Raw genomic sequence first — 17,464 nt, forward strand, 5'->3', positions numbered from 1 at the left:
GTCTGTGTATAGGCATATTTGTATATGCTTAACTTTGCACATTTGTTATCTTCCTTTCCTTAACAATGAAGAAAATGGAGTTCAGAACCAGTGACAAATAGCTGGTGACAATAACTAATTCTTTTTTTGCCAAAGGAAGCCATATGGAAGTGGTTCATGTTATAACAGTTAATGACAAATTGCATGAAAAGACACATAGTTGTAGATTACAGAGCAGGATGTAGCTACAACACATCATAGTATAAGGAAGTGGAAGCTGTTTGTGGTTATTTTGGCCTCTTAGGTAAATACTGTCTAGGCAAACTTTACTTTGTATATGCTACAAGCAGTAATATTTTGTAAGTTTCTATAAACTTCCCCAAAACAAAAGGGAGCCAGTCTGGTTTCTTGTGTAAATACGCTTATAAACAGGATTGTTGAAATGTAGTTATATATTTTAGCTAACAAGTCAGGTAATAATCTATTGCATCTATTACAAGATGATTTGCCCTGTATGTTTTAATGTGTTATTCACCAAACGATTGTAACAATTGCTTTAAAGATTATAGGTTGGATTTTCTGGACCAGATGAGCTGCACTTGCTGCAGAACTGATGTGGAATGAGAAAGGGTGGAAGTGTCTTATGCCATCTGTACATCCCCTTGATTCTGGGGTTAACCAGGGGTCAGTTTAGCACTCAATTTAGAGCAGCCCTAAATTGAAGGGTAGATAGCATAGAACAGTTCTACTAGCTCTGTACCACGCAAGGATTTCCCTATACCAGGGGACCCCATTTAATTGATTAAAGTCTCTAGGTCGTACAAGGATCAGGATCTTGCCCAAAACACTCTATAGTTCAAGTACATATTTAGGTACATGTTTTATTTAAAAAAAATAAAACCTTACAATATCTTTTTAAAGTATTGCCTGTACATTTTCAGTCACAGCTTCTCAAAATTTAATAATTTGGACATAGTATTTTTATTTCACAACATATTAAAGATTATTCTTGCTTTTTAATATATTACAATATATACAACATTTGCCCAAGTTTCTAAGTGTTGGTTATTAATTTTTGCCCTGTCATTATTTTAAATAAACTTAAAAAATAACAAATGGTCTGGTAGCACTTTATAGACTAACAAAATGTTTAGAAATAATTTCTGTGTATTTTTGATACATGAAGAGCCTGACCCTGCAGTGCTTACAAATACAAATTTCACATTTTAGGATGTTTTGAGACAGAATTGTAGCAATGACACTCAGATTTTCCCACAGGATGTTTTACCACATCTTTCAAGAAAACTAATTTTTTAAATTTAATTACAACCCCTTCAAAGCAGCAGCATATCTATAGGAACTGTTTTGTGTTGCCATAAACCAAAAACAGGTCAATGGTTGATGCTGATCAACAGTGTTCTGTATGTCAAAGCTCAGTAAATAGTCTCCTGTCTTTTTAATTGAAGTACCTGGCCAGTGGGTCTCTATCAGCTTTCTTTTGTCACACCCAGTGGTCAAATTGTTAGCATGCTAGAAGGAACATTGGTCGATGCCTAGTTCATTGTGTTGTGTTTTAAACTTTGACCATCCTGGTGACTGAGAGAGAAAATCTGGCAATTTTTAGTTTAGTTCCCGTTTTGCTTGTGTCCTAGTCTCACTATTTCTTTGAATGAGACACTCTTAGCATAAGAAACATCGCTTCTGAACCTGCCATTGTTAGAAGCAACACACCTCACTCGGTACATCCAACCCACTCTCCTTGCCCCTCCCCTCAGCCAGCGCCTCCTGTCACACACATTCCTCAACTACCCCTCCGCGCCACCACCGACACCCCCTAGCCTGGGTAATCTGCTCTCATTCCTAAACGCCCTCCCATCTGGTTCTCACCCTCCCCCCTCCCCGCCGGTGTACCCCAAAGGCTGAGCTGTTCTTACACTTCCCCCTCCCCCGTCTGCTTCTCCAGCCCACCTCCCTCCCCGCCTCCGCCCGGCTCCTCCGCCGCTTGGCCTCGCGCCCGCTTAGCTCCTTATCCCCCGGCAGATCTCCTGCGCCGCCCTTCCCCCCGCGGAGGCCGGGGGAGAGCGAAGCCCAGGTAGGGCGCACCGGGGAGGGGAGCAGGCGGCTTCCCAGCGCAGACGGGCGCGTGCAGCCCGAGGCGGAGCTTGTGCACGAGCGGCAAGGGCACGCTCGGAGCCGGTCCCGGCGCAGCAGCAGCAGCAGCAGCGAGCTGCACTAGCGCGCCCGGCGGGGAGTGTTCCCAGCCCACCTCTCAGGCCGGGGAGGGGCTGGCTGCGCACCGGGGATTTCAGCGAGCGAGAGCCGCAGCTGGCCGGCCCCGCCCCCTCTTGCTCCTCCCCCGATTGATTGTATTGGGGGGCGGGCGAAGGGAAGGGGGGTGCGTTACATGCCAGCAAAGCAGTTTAGTTCCTGCTGATCCATCACACGCTCAGAAAAGGGACTTGCCCGCGCGCGGGGTTTGGTTTGTTGGGGGGGGGAGAGGAACGGGGGCCCCTTTTGTTTGCGTGGCCTTCTCCCCTCCGCTCCGCCCTCCCCTCCGGTCCCCCCGCTCCGAGGAGGGCAAAGAGAGTAGGAGAAAGGGCTGCCTCGCCACCCCTCCCCCCTCGAGCGGGCCCCCAGTGCAATTCGATGCGTCCCGGGTAAGGCTCCCCCGCGCTATATTGTGTCCTCTCTTGTGTCTGAAGCCTCCACCCACTGGCCCACCCTACATTTAGCACATCATGTGATCCGGGTAAGTCATTTGCAAGTACAACAGTTCTCTGTGTTGCCCCCATTCATTTCCTGAGAACTGCATAGAGCAGCTGAGGGAGACTGTGTGTGTGTGTGTGTGTGTGTGTGTGTGTGTGTGTGAGCGAGAGCGAGCGAGTGTGTGCGCGAGAGTGTGTGTGTGTGTGAGGGGGAGGGAGGGAGGGAGCGATCGAGAGGGAGAGGGGACTGTATAAGGGAAAGAAAACAGTTTCTCCTGCTCTGCAGCTTCTGTTCAGGTCTGTGCCTATTCCATTTCTTATCCGAATAAACACCTTTTCTTTTTTCTCTTGCTGTCCCGATCAATCAGCTTTCAGAGACCATTGCATTTTCCGGTCATTAAACCATTTTAAAACGTTAGAAGGCTGATCTCTTGACTGGGGCAAGCATTGGAGGGGTAGGAGGGGGAAGCTTTTGCAAAACAAGGCTATGGGCAAGGCTCTTGTTAAATTACCAGTCAGAAGGACGTTTTCAAACCAACCCAGTCCAAACCAAACCCAGCTTTGTCAAATAATGCATGCGAACGTGTAGTTCACACGGAGTGGGGCTGTTTGGTCACGTAAGTGACAGTGGCAAGGAAACAAGGTGTCATGTTGAATTTGGGGTTTGCTGCTCTAGTTTGTCATTCAAAAAAAAAAAAAAAATCGGTGTGCATGTTATTTGGAGGAGGAGGGTAATGGGTTAAGATGGGGATGACACTATTTGGCATTAATAGTGGTCATTGTGCTACAGTCATTATTGTCTCCAGTAGTAATGATGTGTAACTGTCACTTGCCACAGTGCATAGTTCATGGAAGTAGCTGGGAGATGGCCTATGGCTGTTCTTTTCAATTAAGGTGGATCTAGCTAGAGTTGACAAGGGAGAACTTTCCATTGAGACCAGTCATGAAATGAAGAGTGTTGAGCGTCATCTTGGGAGCCACCGCAGCTTGTCTGTTATAAGCTTGCTGTAACCTGACGAGTGAGTGCTGACCTCAGTGACATTAGTTTGCATTAAAGCAAGAGGCTTCTTTGCAAGAGGAATCAATTATGATTTTGTTCATTATAGAGTCTACGATCAGAACTTTCAGTGCATGTTTATATTGAGGGCAAAAAATAACTTGCCAGATCTGATTAACAGTGTATTTAAGCTGACTGTTTGGGGGGGGGGGGGGGGCAGGGGAGGGACAGGAGTACCAAATCCTTTGTGCTATATTCCTTCCATCTCTCCCCTTCTATGCTTCTCTCCTTGCACAAAAAGCTTATAGTTCTGTATTTCTTAATAGTAATAATAACTTTAATTCAACTGATAAAAGCTGACTGTGCTCAGTTAAAGTCTAAGTACAGTGGAATGTGTAATCTGGATAAATAGTCTATGTAGTTGATATTGTCAATCTTACTAATTTAACTATTCAGATGATTAAATAACTGTTCTATACAGATAATTTTAAGAAATTCTAGTGAGTAATGTTGATTTTTTATCAAACTGATTATTAAAAAAATAAGTGACTGCTCTACTAGTTACACTCCAATGCTGGGGAAACAAACACTCTAAAATTTACATTAAAAGCATGTGCATAGAGCTGCTACCGCAGACGAGTGCCAGTCAAGCAAACGTCACCCTGTAAATCCACCTAAACCATTCCATTCTCTTTTCTTACTGGAGGATAGAGTTGTTTAGCCAAGTAATGATCTGACATGAAATGTTACTGATGACAGGCAGGGTGGTGCAGGAGTTTGCAATGTGAAAAGGAGTGGTCACTTTTAAATACTGGGTGTATTCCTGTTAGAATTTTTTAAACTGTCATTTACAGAAACATAATTTTAATTCAGTCTCAAGAAGCAGTCACTTCAAATATGGGTTATGTGGTGTTATTGTCGCCAGCTATTGCCAGTTTTGTTGATATTATTTTATGCATTTAAAATGAGGAAAAAAGTGAGCTGTTTTTATGTAAGATATTGAAGATAAACAGTTTAGTTCCTTTCATTTCTTATATTAGCCTTGTAAAATTCTACATGCCTATGGCAATTTTTCTTCCTGCAGAGAAGGCAAACCATCTCTTTTTTCATGATCAGTCATGATGTTTATTTTATTTTATTTTATTTTATTTTATTTTATTTTATTTTATGCCGTGGCAGGCAGACATTCGTTGCAACTTTGCAAGGGTGCTTTATATAGTACTGGTGTATGCCCTCCATTTTCTGGTTGGTCTCCAAGTCTAAAATGTTACAGGAACAGCAAAGTAGTCTCTATTGTAGAATTAGTAATTATGCTGAATATATTGGAAATGAGGGTGACATGGGTATTTTATTGATTTTATATAGCTATAGTAAATCTAGGCTGAATGCTTGCTTTTATATACTTTGTGTATGTGTGTGTAAAGCTTTTTAACAGGACACGGTCAACTTAAACATTTCATTACTGTCTGAAAATGTTACACCCTCTAGAGCAGTAGTTCTCAATCTTTCCAGACTACTGTACAGCTTTCAGGAGTCTGATTTGTCTTGCATACCCCATTTTTACTTCACTTGAAAAGACATAAAAATACAAAAGCGTCACAGCACATTATTGCTGAAACATTACTTTTTCATTTCATATGAAATTTTTGTTTGTACTGACTTTGATAGTGCTTATTCATGTAGCCTGTTTATAAATTTAGGCAAATATCTAGATGAGTTGATGTACTTCCTGGAAGACCTCTGTGAACTCCCAGGGGTATATCTACCCTTGGTTGAGAATCTCGGATCTAGGGTCACAAATGAATCCTTGTGACCACCATTGCTGAAAGAAGTTAGCAAATACAATGTTCTCTATTTTTTATCTTTATAGCTTTGGCTACATATATGTACAGTTATTTTTGCTGTTTTGGTGATGGTCATTTTGCCTTGTCTGTATCATGCCCTAGCATGATGGCATCACTTGTTCATTGTTCTGAAGGGGCCCATATGCACACTCTTCCCCAGGTGGTGGAGTAAGTGGGATTTGCCAGAAGCAGCAGAACTGCTGAAGTTCCTGAGTTTGGAGCAAGGAGAGTATTTGCTTTTCTACGGATTTCTATTTGGAGACAAAAAAAAGACAGTAAAGAGTGGACAGTAAAGAGAACACCCATCTTTACATCGGACTTTCATGGAAACGGAAGCTTTAGAAAGTGAGTTGGGGAATGCAGTGATGAAACCTATCCTGGAGTGCTGTGAAAACCTCCAGTTTCTTTTTTATATTGCACCATGGAGACTGGGGAGAAGCTGAAGGTTGACATGGAGGTCGGGGAGCTCTCCTGCGCCAGGTCTCTCTCTGTGATCCAGGAGCTGTGGGTGCCTAGGAGGTGGGGTGGCAGCAGGAGGAAACATTTTTGATTCTCTTTTCTACTTTACTATTCCGGATGCTACTGCTGCTATTGTAGAAGCTGGCTGGCATGTGCAGGGGTGAGGGTTGTGGCCAATCACATTTGCTGGTGGTGTTCTCAGGCCTGCATAGCGTCTCTTGTTGAAAAATCTCTTGATTGACCCAAATAGAAAAATGCTTATAAATATTTTTAAAGGAATTGTGTTAAGATTTAGGTATAAGATTCAAAGGCTGCTCTGTTAGAATTTTTGTTGAAACTAGTCAGTTGAAAAAATACTCAAGTTGACTGTCACTTTAAAAGAGAGATCCTCTAATATTTTGGGCTTGATTCTGCCCTTTGCTATGGCGATTCACTGGAATGGGCATGGCAAGGGGCTTAGACTATAAACTCTTTGGAGTAAGGAACCACCTTTTTATTCTTTGTACAATGCCTAGCACATTGGGGTCTTGGTCTATGAGTGCAATGTCTGGGTAACGCCACAATACATGTAATAATATATATAGCTTTTTTCCTGTGCATATACCAAGCAGGAATGCTCCTGAACAGTCAAGGACCTTTTATTATACTAATGTCAATGGACAAAATGCTCAGTGAATTCAGTGGGATCAGGATTAAACTCTAAGAAAGCCCGGAGGGAGAATATTCAATACTGGAGGTGTGGTTAGGGTTTGGGTGTGCCAAGTAACAGCCAATAGTTATGAAAATGTGGGTACATCTCCTGAATAGGGAAGAAACAATGTGTGTCCTCTGTTTGTACTAACCTGTGCTGAGCCATAATTCTCTGAAGCTGCAGGATTGCATTTGTGAAGCTTGTGTGGCTGGCACTACTCCTCACATTGCTACCCAATCACCTGGTCTGCTCCTTAAAGAAAGGGGATAGCATTTTTGCCTATGGATTGCAGGAAAATACATCTTAAAAAATGTATCTGGGACTCTTGCATTCAGGTAAAACATTGTTTCCTAAGGGTATGATTTTGTTTGAGAAACTATTTATATTTGTCAGATCAGCTGTGTGCCCACCCCTGGATAAATTTATTTTTATTAGAGGAATGAAAAAATAATTAACATTATTTTTGTCAAATGTTTTGTCTGTGGCTCATCAATGTTGTTCCCTCACTCCTTTTGTATGGAAATGACTGTGGTTTACTTTTCTCTGATATTAAAAAAATAATAATTTCCCCTTCCAAGAAATTAGATTTCATTTTTGGAAAAACTGATACTGGTGCAGCACTGAGGCCTTGACCTTCTCAACTCTTGGCTAGTGGTTGTTTACTACAGCTGCAGCTTGTGTGTGCATGGCAGGGGAGGAGCTCAAACACAAGCATGCTCACTTTCTCCAACTAAAATAAAACATATTAAAAATCATATTTCACAGTGAGCAATAGCGAGACAGTGTTAAACAGTCATATTGAGGCTTTTTCTATATTCATACGCAGAATATGCTAGGTTATGTCTGTAAAACAGTCTGACCCTTGAAAGTGCAAATGTGAAAGCATGAAATGGCTAAACTTCTCATGCACCGAAGAAAGTATTTCCTTTTTAAAAAGATGAAATACAAGCTTGATGTTAGGAAAGAGAAACAAAACATTTTAATATAGGTCAGAGTTGTTCAGTCAATCAAGAGCACTTGTGTAACTTCACCCAGAGAGAAGTAAGGGTTCAACAAGTGAACTTTACACAATCCTCTTTTCTCAACTAAACAATATGGAAAGGGAAGATTTTTTTTTGTTTAAAGGCCACATTCAATGAGAAAATAAACAAGCAAAAGAATAATATTTGAAGAATCACAATGTCAAAATGACTGTTTTAGTTTTAATATCTTTAAAAACAACTCTTTTGAAAATCTTGGCAAGAGTGTGGACTCTGGTTCTAGTACTTGTCACCACTGGAAAAGTGGGCAAACTTGGACAACTTCTTTTTGTAATGAAGATTTTGCAGTGTTTTCCAGGAAATTAATTCTCTGTGTGTTTACTTTAGGGTTTGTTCCCAGCAAAGCCAGTATAACTGTGTCCCTCCCCCTTCCCCCCTCCCCCATGGTAGTCTATTCTGAAATCTTTTTATTATTATACAGAATAAATCATTTGGTTATAAAAATGGTTTTAAATAATTTTTTGAGCTAAGATGAGACAAGCATACAATTAGCTTTCCTTTAAAGTCAACGTTGACTACTCTGCATAATGGAAATATACTGGGCCTGGTATGTGTTACTATCTTGCGTTCCACTATATGCTCTGTTTGTATTTGCTAAGGTCTGTGGTAAGTGACACAGATTTGGATTATTTCAGCCAAAATCAAGCTATGAGAAACCCACAAGGTAAGTATTGCATTTTCATGGAACAGTTGTTTTCTGTATCTTGCCTGTGTCTGAAAGAGAATGTAGTCTAAACGCAAAATGGGGAATCTGTAACTCTTGAAGTTTAATACTGACTGGGCTACTTTGTGACCTTGCACAACGTAACTACCCCTTATCTCATTTTCTCTGTCTGTGACATGGGGCTAATAGACTGTGGAAATACATGTGGTAATACTTAGTTCATGTGGAAGAACTAATTTTTTAGTGATTGTAAAATTATTTTGGAGAAGATAAGATAAAGATAGACCAAATCTAAGGATCAAAGTAATAGACTTGCGTGCTGGGTATCTCTGCCAGGTGAAGGAATCCTCTCTTGTCTACTGCTATCTACCCAGGATACAGATGGTCACTCAATAAAATCTATTTCAGCCTACTGTTTGAAGCAACTTTTATGGCTGCATTGTATCCCTGTTACAAAGCAAAATACTAGACTCTCTGCTGCACTGGATCCTTTGGCACTGCCTTTCTTGCCCCATACACTGTTCTGTAGGGAATCTCAATGCAGCTTGTCCTCAGGCTTCATGCTGATTGCCCCTGAATCATGTTTTCAACACCCATACCCATAACTGTATTGGTTGACTTGTCAAGGGAGCTTCTGTAGCTGCAGACAAGGGCTGGTTTTTTCAATGAAATGCTGTTGCTGATTCTTATTATATACATTAAAACATTTAAAAGAACATTAAGGTTGCAAAGTCAAGTACTCAAAAGTTATGAAATGTCAGAATTAGGTGTACTTATATAGGATCCTGTAAGAAATAATATGGGCTCATATAATTAAATACTGAGTGTTCACATTATTTTACAATGAAGCCCAATTCAGGTGGCACAGACAACCCTAATTTGGTATTTTCTAACTTTTGAGCACATGAGTATACAGCCATTAACATTTTAAGGGTTTTTAAATGTAACCCCTTAGGTCTCGAAAAAGAGAACTGAAAAAAGAGAATTCTGTTATGGAGTACCATATTTATCCCCAGATGACTCATCAGTTGTGAGGGAACCAAAGAGCTTTAGATTCACCCCTCCAAGCACTACCACTTGAGTATAAGTGCAGGCTGTTTTCCTTTATGTGAACTAATTGTGAGAGAGGGCTGAGTCATATTCTTCACTAGGGGCTTAAACAGCCAGTTGTCAGATAGCAGAGTAGTTCAGGAAAATGGAAAGCCTGGGTGCTATTACTGGCTTGGAAGGTGAGCATTATTAGTCTTTAAATGCAGCACAAACACGCACGTAGATTTGGAAAAGCATAGTAGCCAAGGCCAGGTCTACAGTGGGGGAGAAATGTGATTCAAGATACATAATTCCAGCTACAAGAACAGCGTAGCTTGAGTTGACTTACCTTAAATCGAATTTCCCCAGCAGCTCCACTGCAGGAAGTTGATGGGAGAAACTCTTCCAGTGACTACCTTTACTCCTTGGCTGTGTCTACACTGGGCCACTTATTCCGGAAAATCAGCCACTTTTCTGGAATAAGATGAGAGCTGTCTCCACTGGCCCTTGAATTTCCGGAAAAGCAACGATGCTCTGCTGTACAAAATCAGCCGCTATTCCGGAAAAACTATTCTGCTCCCGCTCGGGCATAAGTCCTTATTCCAGAACACTGTTCTGGAAAAGGGCTAGTGTAGACAGCCCAGTAGTCTTTTCCGGAAAAAAGCCCCGATCGCGAAAATGACGATCGGGGCTCTTTTCCGAAAAAGCATGTCTACATTGGCCACAGACGCTTTTCCAGGAAAAGGGCTTTTCCGGAAAAGCAGCCTGCCAATGTAGATGCTCCTTTTCCGGAAAAACTGAAAACAGAATAGTATTCCGTTTTAAGCATTTCCGGAAATTCATGCCAGTGTAGACACAGCCCTTGTGACCTCATGGAGTACCAGGGTTGATGGGGATGAGCATCATCAAAGTTTGATTTAGTGGGTCCTTACTAGACCCACTAAATTGAACTCTGGAAAATCAATCTCTGTGTAAGTATAGAGAGCCTTAAGTAGGTGACACTTAGCTCTGTCATTTCAGAGACTAAGTTCTATTCCCAGTTCTGCCAGGGGTCATCTTAAAACAGCTGTCTCATATATAAAATAGATTAATGATATTTGTCTGCTTCTTAATTGCTCAGTAGCCAAGGCTATGTGAAGTACCCAGAATTATCAACACAAATAATGGATTCTAATTTATGATCTCTTCATACTTCCCACTACATCTTCCCTTATTTAGAAGCATGTGTGCAGTGCACTAGTATATTCAGAAAGTTTCAGCAGCAGGCCTCTAAGACGCTCTGCTGAACATGTGGAAGTGGTGATTCTAACATGCCTACATCTCATTCAGATCTGTTTAGGTTTTCACTGGAATTTCAAAAGGCACTTCACTGACCCCAGAATTATTTCCTCTGCCAAATATAAATTCCTAAATTTTCCCCACTAATCCCATGGTCAGAAGTAGCTGAACAGTTTTTCTTGAAACAAATAGACGGAATGAAAAATTTCAGACCAAATTGTTGAAATGTTTTAGATATATATGACGTTGGAAATAATAAAAATGAATGTGAAAGAAATCCCTGATCATCATGCACAATGTAGTGTCTTTCTTTTATGAGGTCCAAAAGCTTTCCAAGGAGTCAACTGCATAATGAGGCCACAGAATTCCTGATGAAGAGGACATACACACGAGTGTCGTGAAAATAATCTGTAAAAAATTGCAAAACATCTGACATGTTTCAGTTTAAAACCGTGGTTTTCAAACATTTATATTGATAACCCTTTCACATAGGAAGTCTCTGAGTGTGACCCTCCCTTATAAATTAAAAACACTTTAATATTTGTATTTAACACAATTATAAATGCTGGAGTTTGCCAACTTAATAGAATTACATTCCTCCTATTCTGGAAAAACAATTTGTGACTTTGACTTCATTGGGACAGACTCTGCATTAGTCATCTCAAGCAATAAAATTGAAGCATAATACAGTAGCATATAATAGTCACAATTTTTTTTTTACATTAGATTTAGTACATATGTTCCTGTAGACAAGCCAATGTCCAGATTTGGTTTATTTTGTTGTTCTTGTTTCACGTTCAAGGTCTTTCTTCCTTTATACTTTGTTAGTCATATGTGTTAAGGGTCTGCTCTCATTCCCATTACAATATTAAAAGGGAAGCATTTGAGATGCCTTGAATTATTGTCAATAACATATTTAATGCAGGGACAAACAATTTAATTTCCTTTTACAAGCTATGGGAAAAGTTATATGTGGAATAACTAAAATACCAGAGAGAGTGAGTTGGACTTTAAAATATAGTTTTTTGGACTGGAGTATTTACTAATGCCCCTCTGCCTTTTGTGATAGAGGTCAATCAGCATAGCTACTTTCATATGTCATCTTCAAAGACTGGTGCTTGCACAGGTCTCAATTGCTGGTTAGGTTCTCATCTGAGGACTAAACCTACTAGCATAGGGACAATCGCTTGTGCTTCTATCACTTCCAAATACTAATTTGCAGATTTGGAGGGCTGAAGAACAGGCAAAGGGCATTTCTCTGAAATGAAAAGTCTGTTTTCCTTCTAGTCAATTGTGTCCTATGCCCTATGTCCCATGTCCCAATGGTCTGATTTCTCTCTGCCCCCCTTTCCAGTGCTGCTCTGCTGCCCTTGTTATTTTGGCCAGGAAGGAATCTGTTGGCCTCTTGGATGTTGCTACTTTTTCCTATACCCGAGCTTTGTCCCCACTTCGAAAGCAGTGCCTAGTAACTCAAATGCTGGTTTGATCTTTAGTTCCTTACAACCCCTCTCCCATCCTGGCCATTATACACCCTATATTACCTCCTCTAATTCTGTAAAAAATGTTGCAGGCCTAGCTACTCTGCTTCATTTCTTGCTGTCCCTTCCCTCAAAGAAGCAGGTCCACAAAAAGGATTAGTGGTGGTTGAGCAACTTTGCTCCTTTCCTGCTCTCTCAAGAAGCCACCATCTCCTTAACTCACATGATGAATAAGACTCCTTGTCCTGAATGAGCAGGTAGGGAGATTTTTAAACCATATGTAGAAATTAATCTAAGGTTTCTATCTCAGTATCAAAGCCCTTCTGGAGAGGACTGTCTACATGATGATTCAATCACCAATAAATATTTTATATTTGTACAAATATTTTCTATAAGCAGGAATAGAAGTGATCACAATTTATTATCTGGCTAATATGCCCTAAAACATACAGCGGTGAGAGTGTTATAGTGAAACTCAAGCCAAATTCATCCTGGATGTAAGTTCATTAACTTGAAAGGCATTTTACGTCATTTCACAGGGCCAAATTTGATCCTGAGTCTTGAAGTCACTTTATTTCTCTACCCCCCAAATTGACATGAGTCCTGGTGAGAAAGTCAGCTGGTTTGTGTCCCAAAATATGTAGGTTTCTTTTTTGAACATGAAATTTTTATTTGGTGGGTATAGCAGTGGATTCTCACACACTTAGGACTTCTCACACCACATTCCCTGAGGTTTAACTGTTAATTTGAACTATGGAGTTTATCTTGGAATCGCGTTTCTCTGCCGCGTCTAGATGCAGGCAGTTAGTCCGGGCTAGTCAGTTTCCAAAATGGCGACCGCCCGGGAACATGCTAATGAAGCGCAGGATATTTAAATCCCGCGCTTCATTTGCAATTTCAGTCGCCCTTATTAGCCTCGTTCGAAGTAGGGGGCTAGTGTAGACTACCCTTAGTTATTATAAAAGCCTCATTTGTGCATGAGTAATATTGTTTGTCTAGGACTAGATTTTTAGCTTCTTTAATTGTAACTTTCTCACTTGTTCTGTGAAGCTTAATTGATTTTTAGATCTTTGAAAACTAGAGGAGGAGAGGGAGAAGTTATAAATAGGACTGTTAATAGACAATGAATCTGATTCTGCCAACTCTCACTATGGTAGTACCTTTGCACATGTGAATAATTCTCTTTAACTCAATGCGACTATGCACATATATGAGTGTTTACAGGACTGGGCATCCAAAATTAATGGATCTTAATATTTTAAGTGTTTTTGTTTGGGTTGAATTCTTTGGGGTATCACAATAGAAAAAACAAACTAAAAAGTACTTTCTTAAAAATGGAGAAGTGCAGTTAGAGTGAAGAGGCCTAACAACCCAGTGGAAGCATGGGAGAACAATAAAGAGCAGTGAAGTTACCTATACAAATATCTGCTCTTTGTACCTTATTTTGAGCCGTGTTCGTCACCCATCTTTATTATTTACTTTAGCAGGAGGAAGAATAGGCCCTTCGTGTAGTTTTTTGGTACCTATTTATATCTTCTAATTGTGTGTAGAGCTGAATTGCTTAATAGAATTAATATTCTTGAACAGAATTAATTAATTACAATTATTAAGTTGAAAATTAATGATAAGTCATTTATTAATCCATAATAACCAACAAACCCACAGATATTTACAAACTAGTAGAGCTGCAATAATTTGAAGTTCAAGGTAAGCTTGCTGCTGTTTTAAAGAATAGATGCTTCTTTGACCTGTTATTTAGATTATACCTAGTTGTATCTAAAATCTCCTTGGGTGATAGAGATATCACCACATAAGCAGACATCAGACGTTTGTTATTGTAGTAAATACAAATTGAACTACATAAAGTGAGGGTCAAGAGGGTAAACAGTTCTTAAGTTACATGACTGAAAATAACTTATTTTTAAACTGGCAATGGAATAACACTTCTCTTGAAAAATGTAAATTTCCCCCCCTTTCTCTGCTGAATTCCTGCATCCTTTTGCCATGGCTGAGTTATAGAATCATAGAACACTAGAACTGGAAGGGACATTGAGAGGTCATCAAGTCCAGTCCTCTGCCCTCACGGCAGGATCAAGCACCATCTAGATCATCCCTGATAGATGGCTGTCTAATCTCCCTAAGCAATTTATTCCAGTGTTTAACCACCTTGACAGTTAGGAAGCTTTTCCTAATGTCCAACCTAAACTGCCTTTGCTGCCATTGAAGCCCATTTCTTCTTGTCCTATCATCAGAGGCCAAGGAGAACAATTTTTCTCTCTCCTTCTTGTGACATCCTTTTAGATACTTGAATACCATTATCATGTCCCCTCTCAGTCTTTTCCTTTCCAAACTAAACAAGTCCAATGCTTTCAGTCTTTCCTTATAGCTCATGTTCTCTAGACCTTTAATCATTTTTGTTGTTTTTCTTTGGACCTTCCCCAATTTTTCCACATCTTTCCTGAAATACGGTGCTCAGAACTGGACACAGTCCAACAGAGGCCTGATCAGCGCAGTGTAGAATGGAAGAATTACTTCTCGTGTCTTGCTCACTACACTCTGGGATGGTGCGTCGGAGAGCCCCCAACCCTGCACCCTCATCCGCAGCCAGATGTGACTCTCTGCTAGCCTGCAGAATAGAAAGTTTTATTGCTTTTCAGAGATACAGCACAGCATAGGCTCGATGTTGACATAGGAGCCAGGGCAGATAGCCTTAGTCCTCTTGGGGGGAAGGGGCTTCACCCTCTTCTTTGTTCTAAAAATATTTTCTCTTCCCTAGTCCAGCCGAGACTGCCCCAGCTCCCAGGTCTTACTCCCCCTTCCGCCCCGCCCCAGCCAGGTGGCCATCTACGCCTCTCTTCCTTTGTCTCTCTCTGCCTTCTTATCTGCTCCGGCTGGGACTAGGTTTCTGGGGCAATACACATGTGAAGTGAATCAAACAACACACAGCCAGGAGAGAGCACTGATCAAACAACACAGCCAGTAGAGAGCCCTGAGTTACAAGACAGACAGCATCTCTACTACATCACACACTCCTGTTAGTACATCAAAGGATCATGTTTGCTTTTTTTGCAACAGTGTCACACTGTTGACTCATATTTAGCTTGTGGTCCACTATGACCCCTAGATTCCTTTTAGCAGTACTCCTTCTTAGACAGTCACTTCCCATTCTGTATGTGTGAAATTGATTGTTCCTTCCTAAGTGGAGTACTTTGCATTTGTCCTTATTAAACTTCAACTTATTTACTTTGGACCATTTCTCTAGTTTGTCCAGATCAGTTTGAATTATGACCCTACCCTCCAAAGCACTTGCAACCCCTCCTAGATTGGTATAATCTGCAAACTTAATAATTGTACTCTCTATGCCATCATCTATATCACCGATGAAGATATTTAACAGAACTAGTCCCAAAAGAGATCCTTGCAGAACCCCGCTTGTTATGCCCTTCCAGCATGATTGTTAACTGTTTATAACTACTCACTGAGGCTTAGTCTAGACAGTGGCACTATTTCAGGATACTGGACATATCCCAAAATAGCTATTCTGCGTCTTTAAATGCGCCCATTGTTTAGAAATAGATTTTGAAATAATGGGCACACTATTTCCACAAGGGTTAAGGAATGTTTCAGAATAACACTTTATTTTGCAATTTTGAAATTAGATTGAAATATGATATGCAATTTGTATAGCTCAAATTGAGAATCTTATTTCGATCTATGGGTGCAGTGTAGATTCACCCTGAGAACGATTATCCAGCCAGTTATGCACCCACCTTATTGTAGCCCCATTTAAGTTGCATTTCATGTTGGTTCTTACCTGTCACCTTATTATCTTCCAGGTGTTTGCAGATGAATTCCGTAATTACTTGCTCCATTGTCTTCCCTGGCACATAATTTTAAATTGACTGGTCTGAAGCTTCCTGGGTTGTTCTTATTTCCCTTTTTATAGATGGGCACTATATTTGCCCTTTTCCAGTCTTCTGGAATCTCTCCCATCTTCCATGATTTTTTCAAAGATGGTAGTTAAAGGCTCAGATTCCTCCTCTATCAGCTCCTTAAGTATTCTAGGATGCATTGCATCCGGCCCTGGTGACTTGATGACGTGTAACTTTTCTAAGTAATTTTTAACTGGTTCTTTTTTTATTTTAACTTCTAAAGCTACCCCATTTCCACTAGCATTCACTATGTTAGGCATCCCATCACCATCAATCTTCTTGACAGAAATGGAAACAAAGAAGTCGTTAAGCACCTTTGCCATTTCCAAATTTCCTATTACTGTTTCTCCTTCTTCACTGAGGAACGGGCCTACCCTATCCTTCGTCTTCCTATTGCTTCTAATATATTTGTAGAATGTCTTCTTGTTACCATTTATGTCTCCAGCTAGATTGAGCTTGTTTTATGCATTTGCCTTTTTAATCTTGCCCCTGCATACTTGTAGTTTGTTTATCCTATGTAATTTGACTTAGTTTTCACTTTTTATATGACTCTTTTTTGATTTTTAGATCATGCAAGATTGCCTGATTAATCTAAAGTGATCTCTTATCATACTTTCTGTCTTTCCTACACAGTGGAATAGTTTGCTTTTGGGCCCTTAATAATGTCCCTTTGAAAAACTGCCAACTCTCTTCAGTTGCTTTTTCTTTTAATCTTGCTTCTCATGGCTCCTTACCTACCAGCTCCCTGAGTTTACTAAAATCTGCTTTCCTGAAATCCATTGTCTCTATTTTGCTGTTCTCCCTTCTACCATTCCTTAGAATCATGAACTCTATGATTTCACGATCACTTTCACCCAAGCTTCCTTCCACTTTCAAATTTTTAACCAGTTCCTCCCTATTGTTAAAATTCCTGCTTACCAGTCCTTCTTGAAAAAACATTCCACTGTCAAGGAACCCAAAGCCCTCCTGATGACACCATCTTCGCAGTCAGGCTTTGACTTCCAGGATGCACCTGTCTGTGCCTGGGCCCCTACCTTTGACAGGAAGAACTGAAGAAAATATCACCATACTCCTGCATTCCATACTCCTTCACTTGTACTCCCAGAGCTCTGTAGTTACTCTTGATCTGCTCAGAATCACACCTTGCAGTATCATTAGTGCCCACATGGATGAGAAGCATGAGTTGCTGCTTTCTTACTTATTCTTTGAACATGCTCAAAGACAGCATAGTGCCCTTTGCTCAAGTCATTAATGTGGGTCCTATGGAGATGCTCTAGGCCTGAAGAAGAGGTGTACCCTACCTATGTTGCCACAGTGAGCCATATAGCTACAGAAAATAACCAATTGCCATTGAAGCCATTGGAAAGA

The 17,464-nt window shown here is 40.5% G+C and overlaps 1 protein-coding gene across 5 annotated transcripts in view; it reads left to right on the plus strand.

Annotated features, from left to right (window-relative positions):
* Nucleotides 1-2,294: 2,294 nt before the first annotated feature.
* The window catches only part of KLF12 (KLF transcription factor 12), a 377,983-nt gene continuing 362,813 nt past the window's right edge, over nucleotides 2,295-17,464 (plus strand). The window contains exon 1 of one of the 5 annotated variants that reach the window (XM_075918893.2): nucleotides 2,295-2,728. The gene's annotated coding sequence lies outside the window, so the exon portion shown is untranslated. The other 4 variants (XM_006129058.5, XM_006129061.5, XM_075918896.2 and 1 more) reach the window with 4 other exon arrangements.

Source organism: Pelodiscus sinensis, chromosome 1 (genome assembly GCF_052426305.1).
Source record: "Pelodiscus sinensis isolate ZL-2025 chromosome 1, ASM5242630v1, whole genome shotgun sequence".
Lineage (NCBI taxonomy): Eukaryota > Metazoa > Chordata > Testudines > Trionychidae > Pelodiscus > Pelodiscus sinensis.